General features: G+C 32.9%; 1 long non-coding RNA gene across 6 annotated transcripts in view; it reads right to left on the reverse strand.

Moving 5' to 3' along the window:
* The window catches only part of LOC141423977 (uncharacterized), a 233,855-nt gene that overhangs the window by 105,004 nt on the left and 109,002 nt on the right, over positions 1 to 19,849 (reverse strand). For 4 of the 6 annotated variants that reach the window (XR_012448743.1, XR_012448751.1, XR_012448745.1 and 1 more), the window contains exon 2: positions 312 to 410. The exons of the other annotated variants lie outside the window; for them this stretch is intronic. This is a non-coding gene — a long non-coding RNA (uncharacterized lncRNA). The remainder of the gene's footprint in view (positions 1 to 311; positions 411 to 19,849) is intronic. 6 annotated transcript variants of the gene reach the window in all.

Raw genomic sequence — 19,849 nt, forward strand, 5'->3', positions numbered from 1 at the left:
ATTGATAGGCTAATTCTAAGATTAATGGAAATGGAAAGACCCTTGATAGTTAATATACCTTAACAAAAAAAGGAAAATATTAGAAAACTAACATAATGTATTTTCAAGGTTTATATTAAAACTATTGTAATAAAGATTATGTGTGTCACATATGAACAGATAAAGCCCAGAAATATATACAACACACACAGACACAAACACACACACACACATCATCTTGGTTTATTTGTGACACGTGAAATTGATTCAGTGGAAAAGAATAATCATTCAATTGGAAAATTTAGAAGGCAAAACAAAACTAACACACTCACCTCAATCACAGTATCTGTAGAACTGGGTGTAAAAATGTGATCTCAGTGTGAGACCAAAAGTTATAAAACATGTAAGACCAAATCTTAAAAGCCTCGGGTCTGGAAAAGAGTATAATACAAAAAGCAGGAGTTATAGAAGAACCATTTTTTTATTGTTTTATTAATCATATGTGCATACAAGGCTTGGGTCATTTCTCCCCTCTGTCCCCACCCCCTCCCTTACCACCCACTCGGTCTCCTCCCTCTCCCCCCTACCCCCTCAATACCCAGCATAAACTGTTTTGCCCTTATCTCTAATTTTGTTGAAGAGAGAGTATAAGCAATAATAGGAAGGAACAAGGGTTTTTGCTAGTTGAGATAAGGATAGCTATACAGGGCATTGACTCACATTAATTTCCTGTGCGTGTGTGTTACCTTCTAAGTTAATTCTTTTTGATCTAACCTTTTCTCTAGTTCCTGGTCCCCTTTTCCTATTGGCCTCAGTTGCTTTTAAGGTATCTGCTTTAGTTTCTCTGCGTTAAGGGCAACAAATGCTAGCTAGTTTTTAGGTGTCTTACCTATCCTCACCCCTCCCTTGTGTGCTAAAGCTTTTATCATGTGCTCAAAGTCCAATCCCCTTGTTGTGTTTGCCCTTGATCTAATGTCCACATATGAGGGAGAACATACGATTTTTGGTCTTTTGGGCCAGGCTAACCTCACTCAGAATAATGTTCTCCAATTCCATCCATTTACCAGCAAATGATAACATTTCGTTCTTCTTCATGGTTGTATAAAATTCCATTGTGTATAGATACCACATTTTCTTAATCCATTCAATAAACCTATCAAATGCCTGGAATTTATAAAATATCTCAATGTATAAATTTTTTATCAGAATGAAATTAATTGGTAAGGAAAATTGATCACCAGTGATATATTATGGAGTTTAATTCAATTTTTAAGGAATATTAAAAATAAAATAGTTCTTTATATGTTACCTGTCCAAAAGCACCAAGATCTATGGGTACATGTAGTATAAAATGTTTGAGAATAAAAGCGTTTTGATTCCGTGAATGGGCTTGTGGGTGGGACTGAATTTAGCAGCGCAAACCTCAGATGCTCATTTTTCCCACAATGACTAGTTCAACATAATCAAACTAATTCCAGAAGTTTTAATATACTTACCCTCCCCAATTTCATTAATCACCTTAATTAAGAAATGTTTCCATTCCATTTTCCCAAAATGTGTTCAGATTAAAATCTTAGAACTCTTACATGTCTTTACATGTATTTCTCAGTCCTGATAGTCAGACTTCACTTTTAATGTGAAAAAGGTCTTGTTTGTGTGCTTTTAGAGAATTTCTTTGTAGGAAGAAACAGACTTTCTTTTAAAGTGGTAAGTAACAATAATAAACATGACATGAATGACTCAGTCAAAAATAGTCATTGAATTTCAGAAAATAAAACAAAGGAAAAGATAAGCCTACCAAAATAAAGGAAAAATAGGTAAATTATTTAGAAGTAATTGAGCAAATCATGTATGTTAATGATATTAGAATTTCATCAAACATTTCTTTATACAGGTGTTAACATTTGGATAACTAGAATTAGGTGGCAGTTTCACAGAAGCATGTGCTGTTTAAGCATCTTCTTAAGGTAATTTATTGCTTGAGAGAGCTTTGCGTTGTAGGGGCATAGAAACATCTATGATCTTTCAAATCAGGCCCTGCTTACCAATTGAAAGTGAGTCAAATTTAAAGATTCTCTTCCCTGTCATTAATTACTTTGGGATGGCTGAAAGCCATTAAGATAGTCACATTTTAAATCCCGAGTAAGCTTCCTAATTACCTCTGTTCTCTCAATTGTTAGACTTTTCAAACATATTGTAGTCACTTCACTTTTACAATGTGTCATAAAACAATGTGTCTTCATGTAAAATGAAGTAGTGAGGGAGTAGATTTATTATATTTCAGTTAAAGTAGGGATTTTATTTCAAAATTACGTGAACCTATTATGTAATTTCTAAATTGCTTTATTCACACTTCCATGCCAGGGGACTATCTTTTATTTTTAAGTTAAAATAATGCAAATGACAGGCTGAATGTTAAATGAGAGACATCCAGAGACCAGAGGCATTTGGGATTTCCACTATAATTTATAGTCATGCAATTGAGCCTATCAAATCAGATCTTTGGAACTAATGCTAAGGCTATCTTTTTATATGATTCTAAATAATGACAGGCTCAATGAATTGTTGGCAATTATGACTGACAAGCAGATTTGAATAAAGACAGAAAATAGAAGTATGTAATAGACAAGAACGATTGCTAATGAATGCTATTGTATAGTTTTCGGGGCACCAGTGACCCGAGGACTAGCTCATCCGTCTCAGGAGCTTGGTGAGTGTGGAGTTCATCATAAAAGCTGTCATTTTGTTATTGCATCTGGAGGCACAAGGCAATTTTTTCGATGACAATATCTCTATGTAATATGAAATGTTGTATAATAAAAGTAATAAATTGCTCTGTTGTCTTCACATTACCAAGTTACTTAGCAAGAAATAAAATCAGCCAAAACTAACTAAAGAATAAGAACCATATTGTTCCAAAGGTCAGTATAGCCTCCTTCATTCTCTTTCAAAATTGCTCATTTAAAGATAAAGTTGATTCGTATTATAGTTGTAACCTGCCTTTAAGGAAGAGATTAAAGCTATGCTGAGGCTGCTTTCTTCAACATATTCAATGCCTTGCTTAATATAGACATATTTTATGTCTTGATTAAATTCATATTTTTCTATCATTTCCTGCAGTTTCCTCCTTCCAAAGATAGCTTTGAAAAGGCCAATGAACTAACCTTCATTGCAGCATTTTCATTGTCTCCTCAAATATACATTAGAGTGCTATTAACCATTTTCAGAAATAATTTTGAACTTCATATATGCATTTTAAATTTCATAATAAAATACATTAAATCATGAATATCTGTCATACACACATCATATATATAGTCCAAAATAAATTTTAAATGAATTTTTAATTATTTTTGTAATATAAATGAGGATAATAAACAATGACTACCATGGCTTTGTAGCACTTGTAATAGCACTAAAATAATTGAAGCTATTTGATGCCTACCTTCCTCATTAGGTGATCAGTTTTATGAGTGCAGTATACCTTTGTTCACAATATACCCATCACATGATAGTATATATCAATTTGTTATTAATCTATCCCCAATTGATTGAATTTATTAATTTTGAATTGGAAATTAATTTCTGTTTGTCAAAGCTACATTATGAGTAAGCTGATCACTGTGCTCTACCTCCTGGTTCTCAGACCATGAATTCTTTCTGTGAACATAGTATTATAGAAGGTTTATAGAGTTAAAATGGGCAGAAATTTTACAGGTTGGATGATCGCTGTGAATTCACAGGGTATATTTATATACACTTTAGTTTGATAATGGAAGAGGATATGATCTGGCGTCAGAAAGAAAGTATAGGCAAACAAGAAAAGGTCAAAAAACTTCCAGGGACAGCAACCTTGATTCTTTGCATGGCACGCACATTGTCTTTGGATCATGACCCACCAAAACACATCCAAGTTTTCTGCTCTCACCAACTGCAAGATATGAGTTTACTTTGGGTTTGTTTATTTTAAAATATAACCCACTGTCCTGTGTAAAAAAAATGTGAACCACCATTTAGTAAATTTTCAATAGATAATGTAAATAAGTTAGAATAGTATGACTTCAGAGGCATTCAGATTTTAGACAAATCATTATAAAACACTAGCTGTTATATTTTCTTCTTGTTTGGACCAACAAAAATGAGACTTGCAGTAGTATGTAGCTCTGGAGAAAAGCACAGATGTATCACAGACCAGCTTCCTTACATGTGAAGAATTGCTTTGTTCTGAAGAGTAGTTTCCCATGCTTACAGGATGTCATCTCCACAGATATAATTTTGAAGCCTAAATTTAGTGCTTTTAAAAATTCATAATAAAACATGAAATCATGGATGCATTTCATACACACAACATATATGTAGCCAAGAAAAAGCTGCATACACAAAGAACGTTCAAATGTCAGATCCATCACACTAATAGTCTGGCAACTTCTGGGTTGTGTGGTGTTTAATGGGACGCAGTGTCTCATGCATGTAGACAATGGCTTTACCATTGAGTTGCATTCCTATCCTGTTAGTTAAATATTGAGAGGTAAGAAGTTGTGTTTCTTTAATTTGTTTTACATTAGACCTGGTCTGTGCCTAGACAAACTCTGTAACTTGTATAACACATCTTTCCACCTTACTTCTATAGCTCTAGTCACATACCAAGTATGTTGCTATACTGTGGTCTTTCTACTTGTTGCTGCCTCAAGCAGAAACATTCTTCCTTCACATATTTGCCTAAATTGGTTCAGCATTTTGTCAAACCTCTTGTGGAATGACCTCCTATTCGTCTCCCTGACAACCTTATCTGAAAAATAGCACACGACGATCATTCCTCAATACCTCATCTTACCTTTTTTTTTTTTTCATTGACATTATATTTTGGCGTGAATGACCAAACATTCACTCAGTAATGTGCTAACAGGATTCACAGATTAGAAGTAGTTATTCTCAAGTCACAGCTTACTACATTAAAAAGGTTACATAGAGAACAACAATGACAAATGAATCAAGTGGAATCAGGAGAATATCAGTTTCAGGTTTCAAAAGAAATGTTGCAGAATATATTTGTATTCCTTTGCAATGAACTACAGCAACACATATGAAGTGGTTCTGCTCAGGGAAGCCAGCTTGAGTTTAAGAAACTAGAACAGATATAGAAGGCTGCTCACGTAGGTAAATAGTTCCTACTGACAGTTATGATTACTGAAACTCCATAGCCAGAAGGAAAACAGGTGTTTACCATATATCATATTGTTTCCACAAACTAGCTAGACAAGTTAATATCATATGGTTTAATGCCATAGACATAGACTACAACCTTCTCAATTAGTGACAGAGAGGATTTTCCAGAGGCTTAATTGTCAGTTCCATTCACCTATATAACTAAGTTCTGAAGATAGGAAAGAGGTGAACAATATGAGGTCAGCTGCATTAACTATTTTCTCAACACCTTATCATCCTTAATCTATGGCATGTACTTTATCAGTTTCAGTCTATCCTTCCCACTAGCTGTAAGCTCCATGAGGACTGTGTCTCCTTTATTTGTTGCTGTATGCTTAGCGTAATGAAGGCTGAGAAAAGTCATTTCTAAACCGTTGTTAAAAGTCCAAAGGAAAAACACTCATTGATGTGTGCCTGGTAAGACTAGGGTAAGGAATAGGGAAAGAAAGAAAAGGGGAAAGACCTGCAGAAGATGCATATGTTGGGAATGAGATAATCAGTACTTTTTCCTCATTCTGTGCTAAAAAAGTAGAAGGAAAATTCAATCCCAGAAAGTAACTTAAACAATGTGGGTGACAATAATGAAATGCTAAAAATCTAAGGTGGTTATAAGAAGAAAGAGAACAGCTGTTCACCATAGTTTCTAAAATGCAAAAATGGGCTTTAATTGTGAGCTGAATTCATACATAACATAAAAAAGACAAGTACGTCAGGCAGCTACAGTACTCACTGTGGAAAGCTTTGAAATCTTCACAGACACCATGATAAAAAGAAAAGATCACTTTTTATCCTGATTTCTTTAGCTCTGATTTTTGCCACGTTATGGTACAGACTAACAGGTCTTTTCAAAGCCTCTTCTCATCATAAGACTGTTGCTAAAACATTTGCTTCCCCTCCTCCAAAAATAACCACACATATGATAAATATGATTCAGGAATTCATGAGTCAGTAGAAAACAGAAAATGCATATTTTTTCAGTTTGAGATAATAAATAATTTAAATTTTTATGGCTTTTTTTTTATGTTTCAAACTCTAAAGTTAATTTAACTTCCCTGAAATGAAATTAGGATGTCTTTGCTGGACTTTAAGAATGTGAACTGTAAATGATGGAAGAACCTGAATGATGTAAAATAAAGATGGAATGAGAATCCTGCATTTCTACAAAAGGTCACATAATATAAAAAAAATCAATAATTGCTAAATTTCCAGGGATGAAAAGGAGACCCTACCTGAAAAATAACTAAACAGCATAAAAGGGCTGGGGCATGATGCAAGTGTTAGAGTGCCTGCCTAGCAAATGTTGGGTCCTAAGTTCAAACCTTAGTATGGAAAAAAAAAAAAAAAAGGTGAAATAGCCCTATTTGAAATAGCCCATGCTTAAAAAGAACAATGAAAAGCAGCTATTAACACACCTACTAGGAGGGAGAGGATATAAGAAAAGGGTGTAGACAGTGATTATGGTGGAAATATTACGTACACATGTATGTAAATGGAAAAATGAGATCTGTTGAAACTATTCCAGGAAAGGGGGAAGGGGATATAAAGGAGAATGACAAATGGGGTGAATTCAACTATGACATATTGTAAGAACTTTTGTAAATGTCACAATGTACCCCTAACACAGCAATAATAAAAAATAAATAAACTTACAGAAAAAAAGCATTCTAGTGCATAGAGATTTTGTTATTTTCCAGGGATGATTTCTCCAAAATTTATTGAAAATAAACTAAATTGTGCAAACTTTTGAGAAAAGCATATGTTGGAAGTGATTAAAAAGTAAATATTTTTGAGCTGTTTTGAAGATATCTCTAATATCTAAACCCATTGTAGCAGAACATATGAACTTTCTGCCCTTCCTATGAAGAAATAGATGATTAACTTTGAAAATACTTCATAGAAAATACTTTAGTAAGAGTTGAAGAAGGCAAGGCTTCTAGGACCCGCACACACTCTCTCCTCTGCTGTCTTTGTTCATTACACCTTCAGTTTTACTAGCTTTGGTCACAAACACAACTCAAATTGTCTTTCTTAAAAAGATTCTGAAACTCTAGCTGTTATTCAACCCACAATAGTGGAGAAATGTTATGCTTCATATATTACTTAGTTTAGTGCTTCCATGTGATAATTTTAGCATAAATTTATACCATTAATATCGATATTTCATAGATGACAAAATTTAAAATATTATGTATTTAGTATAATAGCTTGAGGAAATAAAATCAGATAAGAAACAATATGGTAAGTATTCTAATAACTGGCATTCATATCTGATTTAACTAAAATAAGTTAAATGAAGAAATGCATCAAATATAAATCTTTTCTCTGAGAATTTAATATGCTAATTAATTTTATGACTTTTTTCCATAGGAATGTTTAATCTCAGTTTCTGACTTATGAAATAGCATTGCTATAGAGTCCAGCTGTCAATGGCCTGCATTCATGCTTTCTTCTTTTATTCAAACTAAGATTAATTTTAAGAGAGAAATTTCTCCTCCTGGTGATCTTCTTTCTCTTTTCTGTTTAAACCAGCAGCTATCATTCTCAGCAAAGTTAAAACAAATAAGAAGGAAAAATTGTCTGGAAAGACTATTTTCATTGTAGTTCTATGTATTAGTCAGTGTTCTCCAAAAAATAGAATACCGATCAGAGGTAGGTAGATAGATAGACGATAGGGAGAGAAAGAGATGAGAGAGAGAGAGGTGATAGATAGATGATAGGTGGGTAGATAGATAGATAGATGATTGATAGATAAATAGATAGAAGAGAGGGGATTTATTAGAGGAATTGAATCGTGTAACTGTTGAGGACCAGAAGTCCCATGATAAGCCATCTGTATGTTGGAGACATCCAGGGTACCAGTAGCTTGCCTCAGTCCAAGTACAAAAACATCAAAACTAGGGAAGCTGACAGTGTAAGCCCAGAAAAAGGCATGAGAACTCTGAGTCTGTGGAGGAACCTCTTCCTGCAAAGTCTTCCAGAGGCCAGAGGCCAGAGGACCTGGAGTTCTCATGTCTAAGAGCAAAAGAAGAATGTTGTCTCAGCTCCAGGACAGAAAGCAAGAATTTGCCTTTCTTCTGCCCATTGTTCTATCCAGGTCCTCAGGTAATTGGATGGCATCCACCTACACTGAGGGAAAATCTTTCCTAGCGATTTCAGTCCACTGATTCACATGCCAATCTCCCCTGGCAACACTCTGCCAGACACACTCAGAAATAATGCTTTACTAGATCTCTAAATACCCCTTCATTCAGTCAAGCTGACACCTAAAATTAACCATCACATTGCATAAAGCAGCTCCTGTTGTTTCAGTGATTCTCCTGCTATTCAGCTGCCTATTGTTATAACATGAGATCTAGTTGGAAATCCTTAATATGACTGAGCATGCATCAGTCTGTGAGTATTTCAGTGTTACACAATTAATTGACCAGATGCATCTCATTAATATGATTGGCAGCTGCATGATGAAGCTTTGATGCTCCAGAGTAATGAAAACTAGATTGCCACCAAGCCAAACAATAGAACAAGTACTCTTGTCTTGCTCACTTTCACCAAAGAAGTACAATGCTAGGAATCTCTCTGTATAGCTATCCTTATCTCAACTAGCAAAAGCGCTTTGTCTTTTTTATTATTGCCTGTCTTCTCTTCAACAAAATTAGAGATAAGGGCAGAAGAGGTTCTTCCTGGAAGCGAGGGGGGTGGGGGCGAGACACTGGGGGTGGGGGGCAGGGGGGGAGACATGACCCAAACAATGTACGCACATGTGAATAAATGAATAATATAAATAAATAAATAAAATAAGAGTTGCAAACTCAAAAAAAAAAAAAAGTGCAGTGGGCAAACCACTGAAGTGCCTGCCTCTCACTAGAAGAAAATGTTTTGTATACAGGTGAATGTTATCAAAAATGATGTAAAGTTTGGTTATTTATATAAATGTAATTAAATGAAAGCTTTGTGATTTTACTGGCTCTTCTCCTCAAGAATATTACCCAAGTGCTATTGTGAATCTGTGAAAGTTACTATGGCATGAAATTGCATCACATCCTTAATTCCACCAATGTATGTGTTTTTAGCTTCAATTCTATTTTGCTTTGTGTTCCATTTTCATCTAAATCATAGGTTAAAGAGAACATTCAAAAAGCAGTTTTATTATCCTTCTATGTTTGCAAAAAGGTTAATGAAGTTCAGCACTTTAGCTGAATCTCAACATGAATGAAAAAAGGTTGATTATTGTAGTTTTAATTTGAAACCACTGCACAGTCAGGCAAAATCATTGCAATATCCATGCCTACAAATAAGCACAGGGTAATTATGTGAAATTCCTTCCTTTTTAAATATTTCAGTGTGTTTTTATTTAGTGTCTACTGTCCAGGGGCAAAGCAGTCTCAAGTGTTAAATGTCTCACAGAACAAGATACATGTTCTCAAAAAATTTATTCAGAATAACTACTTTTATTCAAATCAGCTTTTAATGGGGTGTCTGGGGATAGCTACTATTCTTACATTTATGGTAAAATATATTTTCACTTAATGCAACTATAACTTAAAATATTAGAAAATTCATGTACACATTGGTAGTGTTGTTCAATGAGTTGGAATATGGAAGAGTGGTTTCTATTCAAGCTCCACTAACTCTTCATGGATAATTTTATAAAATTTAGGATTCAAAAGGGTGTTCATCACATTCAGAACTCTTGCATTGGACTTATATAATGCAAATCTCAGGATCAAAGAAATCACAAAGGAGATAAACCAGTTTACATACTCTAGTTGTCAGCTGAATGAGGGTTCTAAATATCATGAGTTCTTTGGTGAGACATAGCAGAGGCTTCCCTTCTATCATGGGTTCTGCTGTTGCTCATATAGAAATCAATAGAGTACTAGAACTTTCATCCATAATGCCCTGACAACTATTACAAATGAGTGAGAACTTGAATAATAATGCTGAAGCTTTTTACAAGTTCTACTCACACTGATGTCCAAATGAACACATACCCTACTTCATTCTCACTACTATGATATGGCAGAATGACACAAGACTCCAGTAGACCAACCATATAATTGTTCCTTGCTTTTAGAAACTGTCCTCAGTTTTTGAGTAATTTCAGATGCTCTTCAAATGTTTAACTAAGGTACTTTATGAAATAAAATTTTGGTAGATTAGTTTTGCTTATATGACCTGATAGAAACATTATTTCTTTTGCTGAAGCATATTGCCATTTTGTTTCCTGAAAACAGTGCTTAATATGATCCAAAAATAATGTCATCAATATGACTTAGTTTCTAAATAATATAGGTTATAAGAAGTGGTTGGTATGTATGTGTGACAGAGCTAGCTGTAGATTCATATTCTTCCACAAAGGAGTCCCAAACATATTATGAAGAAAATACAGCCTCTTCAACAAGTGCTGCTAGGAAAACTGGATATCCACATGTAGAAGACTGAAACTATATCCCTGTATAGGGGATTCAAAGTTTCAGGATCAAAGACCCTAACATAAGGCCTGAAACTTTGAAACAATTACATTGGTTTTATTACTATGAATAATATGGGCTCAACATTGTCATCTTCTGAATTTTCAGGAAAAATCCAGAAAGTCAGACTATATTTACAAATTCTGTCAGTCAGAGTGAAATGTTCACGAAATTCAACAAATGAATGAATATTTTCTAAAAGTTTTATAGGCATACCCAAACCGATTTGATTATCTCACGATAATACAAAACAGATAATACAAAGGAGATAGTTTAGTACTAAAATATAAGACAGTAAAACCTCCCTTCACCTCCAAATTTACACTTAGAGTATGTGAAATTTATATCAGTTATTTACTCATTTAGGACTTGTGATAATTGAAGTGTTTTATTTCTGAGCTCAAATGTTGATCTTGCTATGTTCTAGTCAAAATCTAATCAGCTACTCAGATTACAGTTATATAATCACACACACACACACACACACACACACACACACACTCACCTTACTGCGTATTAAAGTATATTTTCCTTTTCAGGAAATTATAAATACAGTGTATAAAAGTGAAAGGAGAAGAATGAAATACGCCAGTGTTGCAGTGAACAGAACTAAAAGAGAAAAATGAGTTATAGGTGTCATTATACATCATTCATGTTGAAAAGAACTTTTTGTAACATGAATATTCAATTTACAAAGCCTTGACATAAATCAGCCATCATCAGTGAAAGATTTATCTTACTTGCCTGTGTGCTATAGTAACTCATTTCTTTATGAGAGAAAACTATAGAGTAAATTGCTAAATTCATTAAAAAGTTATATATTACTGTCTAGGAAAATACCAATTGAATGAAAAGTGCTAAGCCATCTAACGTTTAATTCTTCCACAGAGATACTTTAATGAGCCCTTATTACGATAGGTATTCAGATACAGTTACAAAAGTTGAAATGATGCAATGTGAGATTAACAATTTCTTATTATTCAGAGAAAAATATTTGGGAGGATGCATAAAGATTTTCTTAAAATTTTGGTGAAGGTTTTATCACATTTGGCCTGAGGTGTATACTGTACAGAGACTCTCAGCACCAACCCTGACCCTATGCATATAAGTCTCACATTTTGGATTGGTCCTCTGATCTTTTAAGTTCAAGGAAACCCATTAATATCTTGATTTGAGAAGAGAGTGAAAAAGCTACAGGCCAGATTTCTTTGATTTCCTTAAAAAGAAATGCATAAAATGCCAACCATGAAAACTTCCCTTCCTGGTTTACATAGCAAAAATAGCCTTTACATGTAACCCTTCTTTGAATGCCATCTATATTCCTGGTTTTTAAAATACCACTCATTTTATAATAGCTAATCTCCTTTAGCCATTAAAGAAAATATCAAAAGTTGACCAAGACTGAAATAAAACTGGTCTTATGTTTACTTAGAATTAGATCATTAGTAGATGGGCTATGGCTACCTTTGCCTGTGCTGAAATATAGAAATAAGCAAGAGACAACTGGAAATGTACTATCAAGGGCTAAATTAATAAAACATAAAATCTGAATTTGTAACATAGCAAAGATTCAATGAAATAAGTCACATGCTGTCTTGGGAAATAAGGTTAATATTACCTAAGCAAGATGTGTGCAGCTATGTTAGGTATATATTGCAAGAGGAACTGGGAAAAAAATTTACTTTATGCTGTATGTATTTTTGTTGTTTTGTTTCATTTGTTTTGTTTTTTTCTTATTTCAAAGTAATTAAAGCAACAATAAATAAAGTAAGGGATAATTAGCAAGTGAATTTTATTGCTGTGTTTTCTGTCCCTTGTTTGATTTTCAGACTCAGATTTTCCTTTTTCCTCTATTTAGCAGTGGAATAAATATTTTTGAGTTTTCTCCATAAGGAGAGAGGCACATGTTGTGTTGAGGTATGCATTATCCAACAGAATCATGGTTACTACAGGCTGTCCTGTGAGCTTGCAAGAGATTGTAAAATGCATAAGGGCTAGGTCAGTATCTTCCTCACGCCTTATCTTTATCACCTAGCAAAACACTCAGCATACTTATCAAGCATTATATGTGAGCTGTCTTAATGTTTTAGGAATTAATAAATGAATGAGTTACAAGGAATGAATTTTCCAATGTTTTTCAAGTTCCTTTGTTTACATATTAATACATAAAATTATATATGTTCATCATGTACAAAATGTTTTGAAGTACATATACATTGAGGAATGGTTCAATTTAGCTAATTAGCAAGTGTATCATTACCTCACAGATATAACTGTTGTGGGTGAGAACACTCAATATTCAGTCTCAACATTTTCTGAGAATATAACTATATAATCACCACACTGCAATATAACTCTTGTATTTATTCCCTTATCTAATTGCACTTATGTATCCTTTGTCTTTTCTCAAACCATCCTCCCTCTGCCAAATGCTCTAGCTCTCCTTGGTTAAATTTATTGCTATTTTGCTTTGTAGCTCCTAAAAATAAGAATATGTTCTTGATTTCTTTTTTCAGATAGTTTCCTGTTGTGTGTAAAACACTTCAGATTTTTTACTTGTTGACATGTCTTATTTGTATTAAAAATAATATTGAAATCAGTTTCTTGAATTAGATCAACTTTGTTATTTGGGGGACATTCTATAGCCCAATATTACAATAATCTAATAAAAATTCATCCCCAAATCAAAGATAAGCTTTAAAAAATTTATTATTTATTTTTAATTGGCATGTAATATTTATGAGTTACAATACGATGTTTCTATTCATATATATATTGGGTAGTGATCAATTCAGGATAATTAGCATATCTATTACTTTGAACTTTTACCACTTCTTTATTCTGAGTACATCCAAATATCTTCCTTCTACCAATTTTGAGACATACAATGTCTTATAGTTAATTACATTCATTACAGTCTGCTGCGCTATAGGATACCAGAATTATTCCTCCTTCCAAAAAATAATGATGTACCCAAAGATCAACTTCTCCTCTTCCACCTTCCATCCTATTCTTTTTCTGTTATAAAAGTTTCTTATTAGGATATATTTATTATGCAGGGGGGATTCATATTGACAATTCTGATTAGGCTTATATTGTACATTGGTTAGATTACCCCAATCCTCTCAACCCCTCAACCCCTTCTCCGTCCCACTTAAAGCAATTACAAGAGTAATTGCACCTTCCATCCTATTCTTCATTCTCTCATAACTACTACTCTGCTCTCAAATTCTATGAGATCAACTGCGTTAGATTCCATTTATGAGTGAGATCATGTGGTACTTGTCTTTCTGTGCTTGACTTATTTCACTTTATTCAATGTCTTCTAAATCTATGTTATTGAATTTTGTATCCACAACTTTACTAAATTTATTGGTCTGACAATTTTTGAGGTGTAGTCTTTAAGGTTTTCAATATATAAGATCATGAAATTATTTTCAAATAGTGATACTTTTACTTCTATCATTCTAATTTGGAAAATTTCAATTCTTTACTATTTCCTCTGTCTAGGACTTCTAGTATTATTTTGAATACATGTGACAAAAGTGAATGTACTTTTCTTGTTTCAGATCTTAGCAGAAAAGCTTCTAATGTTTTCCTACTCAGTTTGATGCTACCTGGGAATTTATCATACTTAGCCTTATTTTTTTGATGTGCATTCCTAATTCATTGAGGGTTTTTATCATTAAAGACTTGCCAAATGCTTTTCCTGCATCTATTGAAGTGGTCCTATTGCTTTTTCCTTTTATTTTGTCAATGTGATGCATCACATTGATTGAGTTAGATATAATGTTGATCCATCCCCAAATCCCTAAGATGAATCTCACTTGATTGTGGAATATGTTATTTTAATGTACTGCTGGATTTTGTTACCTACCATTTTGTTGAGGAGTTTTGCATACAGCTTATCTGAATGTTGGCCTGAAATTTTCTTTTCTTTCCATGTTTTTGGTGTTTTTTGTATCAGAATAATGCTAACATTATAAAATGGTTTGAAAGTGTTCTCTACACTCTATTTTTTCAAAGAGTTTGAGGGAAAATGGTGTTAGTTCTTGAAAGGTTTCATAGAATGCAGATATAAAACCCTATCAAAATTAGGGTTATTCTGATGGAATAATTTTTTTATTACTGATTCACTCTCCTTCTTTATTAATGATGTGTTCATATTTTCTATTTCTTCATAACTCAATCTTGGTAGGCTGTGTGTAAGATTTCTTTTGTGTTTAACCATGGAGTATTTCTCACTCTATAATTGTTTCTTAACAGACTGTTTGCATTTCTGTAGTAATGGTTTTAATATCTTGTGCTTCATTTCTTATTTTATTTATTTGAATCTCCTTTCTTTTTTTCTTAGTCTAGCAAAAGGCTTACTGACTTTGTTTATCATTCAAAAATCCAACTCTGTTGCAATGATTTTTTAATTGATTTTTTGTACCTTCTATTTCATATATTTCTTTTCTGATTTTTATTATTTGCTTTTTTCTACTAATTTTAGGGCTAAGTTTTCTTTGTTTTTTATTCTCTAACTTCTTGCATTGCATATCTAGATTGATTATTTGAGATCTTTCTTCATTTTAGAAGAAACTTCCTTCTTAGAAATGCTTTTGCTCTATCTCATAGATTGTGGCATTTTGGGCCTCTAATTTCAGTTGTCTCAAATTCTATTTCTCTCTCTCTTTACTTTTCATTACTGTCCCATTCGGGAGCATGTTGCTTGATTTCCATGTATTTGTGAAATCTGCAAAGTTTTTCCTATTATTATTTTCTAGTTTTATACCACTATGGTTGGAAAAGATACTTGATAATATGCTGAGTCTTAAACTTAAGACTTGTTTTGTAGCCTAACATGTGACCTATCTTGAGAATAATCCTTGTGCAGTTGAGAAGAAATTGCATTATACAGCTCTTGAATAGGATATCCTGTACATACCTTCTAGACCTGTGTTTGTTCTGGAGTGTAAATTTAGTATAATGTTTCCTTATGGAATTTCTGTCTTGATTCTCTCTCCATTCTTTTAAGTAAGATATTAAAGTTCTCTTTTCTTATTATACTGAACCCTTTTTCTCCATTCCATTCTCTAATATTTAGGTGTTCCAGTGTTGAAGACATCTATATTTACTGATTTTCATTACATAATGTAATTTTGTCTCTTTTTATAATTTTTTATTTAAAATTCATTTTTATGATGGACTTTGTGATGTAAATACAACTACTGTTCTCTTTGGTTTTCAGTATCAAGGAGTATTTATTTTTCATCACTTCACTTTCAGTCATTTAAATGAGTGAGTTTCTTGTAGGCAGCTTGTGGTTGTGTCTTCATTTTTATTCATTCATCAGTTGTCTTTTGTCCAGAGAATTTAATCAATTTATATTCAAGATGATTATTGATAGGTAAAGATTTATTATTACTATTTTCTTAATTATTTTCTGGTTGTTTTATAGATTGCTTCTTCTTTTCTTCTTTGTTTTTATTTCTGTTAGTATCTTCCTTTGTAGTTAAATGGTTGTCTCTCTATATTTTTATGTATCTACTACAGGTTTTTGCTTTGGTCTTGGAAAAAATATCTTGTAATTATAACAGATTATTTTAAACTAATAACTTTGATCACAATAAAAAATCTACAAATTTACTCCATTCCCTCATTTTGAATTTGATATCACAATTTACTTATTTTTACAGTACATATCCATTAACAAATAATTATAAAAGTTATTATTTTTAAGAGTTGTATCTTTTAACTTTCATGCTAGAGTTATAAATACTCTGAATTTAACTGTGAACACTCTTTTATCAGTGAGTCTTGCACTTCCATATGTTGTTGTGTTACTCATTAACTTTTTTTTGTAAACTTGAATAATACCCTAGAGCATTTCTTATAATGCAGGTCTGGTTGTAATAAACATCTCAGTTTTTGTTTGTCCTGATCTTCTCTCTATTTTTGAAAAGTAGCTTTCCTATTTACTCTGTTTTTGGTTGGCAGTCTTAACCTTTTGATAATCTCATATTCTGCTTAGATAAAAAGAAAGAATGGGAAGTTAAACTAGTGAGTAAAGTCCTGTAGTGTATTGGACATGGCTAGCTTCTGTCCTCATATCTCACTGCAAACACTGAGAATCTCTGCCTAGGTGATAGGCTCTTAGAATGAAAATTTTATACAGCCCTCAGGAAAGTGACAGAATAGTGGCTCAGAGAGGCAGCTAATAACAGGAAAATGGAATAAAGAAGGGAAGGAAGCAAATCCTCAACTGTGAAGAATACAAATATTCTTGAGTCTTATATTCATGTAACATTATATAAAAACCTTCCTGCAGTCCTACAAAGGTAATCAGAGAAGTAGATGATATTATTCTAGGGAATAAAAAGTGATCAGCCAGGTGCCAGTGGCTCATACCTGCAATCCTAGCTACTTGGGAGGCAGAGATCAGGAGGATCATGAGAGACCTTATCTAAGAAAATCCTTCACAAAAAAGGGCTGGTAGAGTGGCTAAAGGTGAAGGCCCTGAGTTCAAACTCTAGTACTGCTAAAAAAGAAAGAAAGAAAGAAAAAGAAAATGATCCTATCAAAGGGCCACAGCTTCCTTTCCTATTTTCAGAAAATACAGGTAGCTCATCTAATTTTGGAATTTTCTTGTTCTTCCATTACTTTTCTTAGATTTCTTTAACTTTTCCCTCTTTCTACAGGTTTCATTGTATATTCCAAAAAACATATGCTAAAGTCCTATCCTTAATACCTTAGTATGCGATCTAATTAGAACATGTGGTCTTTTCAGAAGTAATCAAATTAAAACAAAGCTGTTAGGTGGGCCCTACTCCATTATGAGCAATGTCCTCATAAAATGGGGAAATTTGAACAGAGAAACACACATAGTGAAAATAATGTGAAGAGATATAGAGGAAAGATGGTCATGTGACTGGAGTAATACATTTATAAGCCCAGCAGCATCAAAGACTGTCAGCTAACACCAGAAGCCTGAAGAGATTCAGAAAAATTCTCAGGGAGAGTACAGTCCAGCAAAACTGGAACTCTCACTTTCAGAACCTGAAACATTAATTTCTGTTATTTAAAACCATTTACTTTTAGCTCTCTTGTCATAGCAGTGCTAGGAAACTAATGTAGTTCTTTCAGTTTTACATTAGAAGTTACTTTCTCTGGTAAATTTTTATTGACAAAATTTCTCCATATTATAGGTATAAGTTGTCTTCTAGGGCATGATGCTTATCAAAGGTACACAACAGACAGTAAATATGAACTTAATAATGAATTAATTATAAAAATGAACAATTGGTTAATTCCTGGAGAAGGTTAAAATCCTTGTGGAGAGCATTTGCATGTGAATATTACCCTATGAACCCCTTACAAGATGTTAAGGGCTGGGTGGCACGTAAAATAAAATATACACTTTTATTAAATTAAACTATCATTTTATAGTTTCTTATTATCACATATAATTTAACTAATTGTATTGGTACCACTCAACATTAAACATAAATTTAAGTGAAGAGACTTTTGGGAATAGTGAAGGTTAAAAGGTTCACCTCAAAATAATTAAGGGAAATAAATCAGAAATGTGGCAAGATGTTTCCTAAAAAACAAAATGAAGATATTGATGTTTGGTAGTAGTATATCGGGCAGAATTCCTAAAACTCTTGAATATTAGATGAAGAATCAAGTTTCTAAATCATAAATAGTATTTTGGACCCACCAAGTACTTTCTAAAAGGAATAAAAAGTAGTCTCATACTAAAAACCCATATTGGAATGTTCACTTACTGAAGAATGTCTTAATTTTCCTGGGAGATTTACTCCAGCGCTGAGTGAATGAGGTTTTGTAGTTGGGACAAAAGTACTTTGACCTAAATTACTCATAGTTTCCTTTTTACCTTATTCCTCTTCAAAGAGTATACAAAGTCTTATATATTTTATTAAGACAAACAAATTTTGCATCCTCAACTCTCTATTACATTAGGAAAATAATTTCTTTTACTTAGAATAAATTAGAAAGCAAATTTATTTTTGATGGATTTAAAAGCAATCTTTAATTCTCAGTATGTCTTGTCTGTGTCCATTTCTCTTCCATCTCTGGTTGCCAAGAATAAGGTTTTTATTTCTCACCTGGCTTTCTGTATTAAAATTCTATTGAGCCTACCTTCTTCTATGTTTGTACTCCCATACTCATCATCCACCATAATTGCGTTGAGTTTTTAAACAGCTGACAATGTTTTTAAACCCAAATCTTATGTGCGAATTTCTTGGTTAAAACATTTTCATTAATTTGAGTAGAGTCTTTATAGGTGGTAAGGATGGAAGAAGGAGATTTCCTGGAAGGTAAAGGAGCCATGAAAGGGAATGACTGCCACAGGAACTAGAGACAGATATCAGTTTATATAGAACATTGCAAGCCAAATCAAAGAATTTGGATATAAAAAGTTTAATATAGTAACACTTATAAAGACAGAAACACTATTGTTTAGGATTTTCTGATAAGCAGAAAGATATCTTAGCTGATTCCAGTTATTTTTCTGGCTAACTTTGAGACAAATTATCATCTTATTTAAAGTATCTTTGTCAATAAGAATATTTTAATCACTATATTTACGGAACAGAAAAACAGAAGCCCTCAGTCTTCTAAATTCTCTGTGTCACACACCATGTTGGAATATACATTAACATTTAAAAGTGTCCACATAAAAATATCCTTTGTAGTCTTCAAATCACACATTTGACCTAGAAGAGTATCACAGTTGTTAAGTGGAAAAGTTTCTAAAAACAACAGAATTGGCATCCTCTATATCTTCTCAACACTAGCTGCACTTTATTTTTTTTTTCAGTTTTATTTATTTATTTATTAATGTTGTACTGGGGTACAATGTGACATTTACAAAGTTCTTACAATGTATCAAAGTTGAATTCACTCCCTCCATCATTCTTCCTTATCCCTTCTTCCCACTGCACTTTAAAACACTAAGAAAGCTTCAAAATCAATTAATAGAAGATACTCAACCTGTATTTCTAGTGTTGATTTGGACTTTTCTTACTAGTTTAAGAGACTAACAACAAACAGTACAATCTGTACTAATTATAACAATAATTCATAAACATTTGGAAAATATAAAGATATCAAAATAAATCTATAACTAGTGGTTTTTGAAAATGATTTCTCTAAATGCATATTCTTTGTTTTACATTCTTAGT

The sequence above is a fragment of the Castor canadensis genome, chromosome 1 (assembly GCF_047511655.1).
Source record: "Castor canadensis chromosome 1, mCasCan1.hap1v2, whole genome shotgun sequence".
NCBI lineage: Eukaryota > Metazoa > Chordata > Mammalia > Rodentia > Castoridae > Castor > Castor canadensis.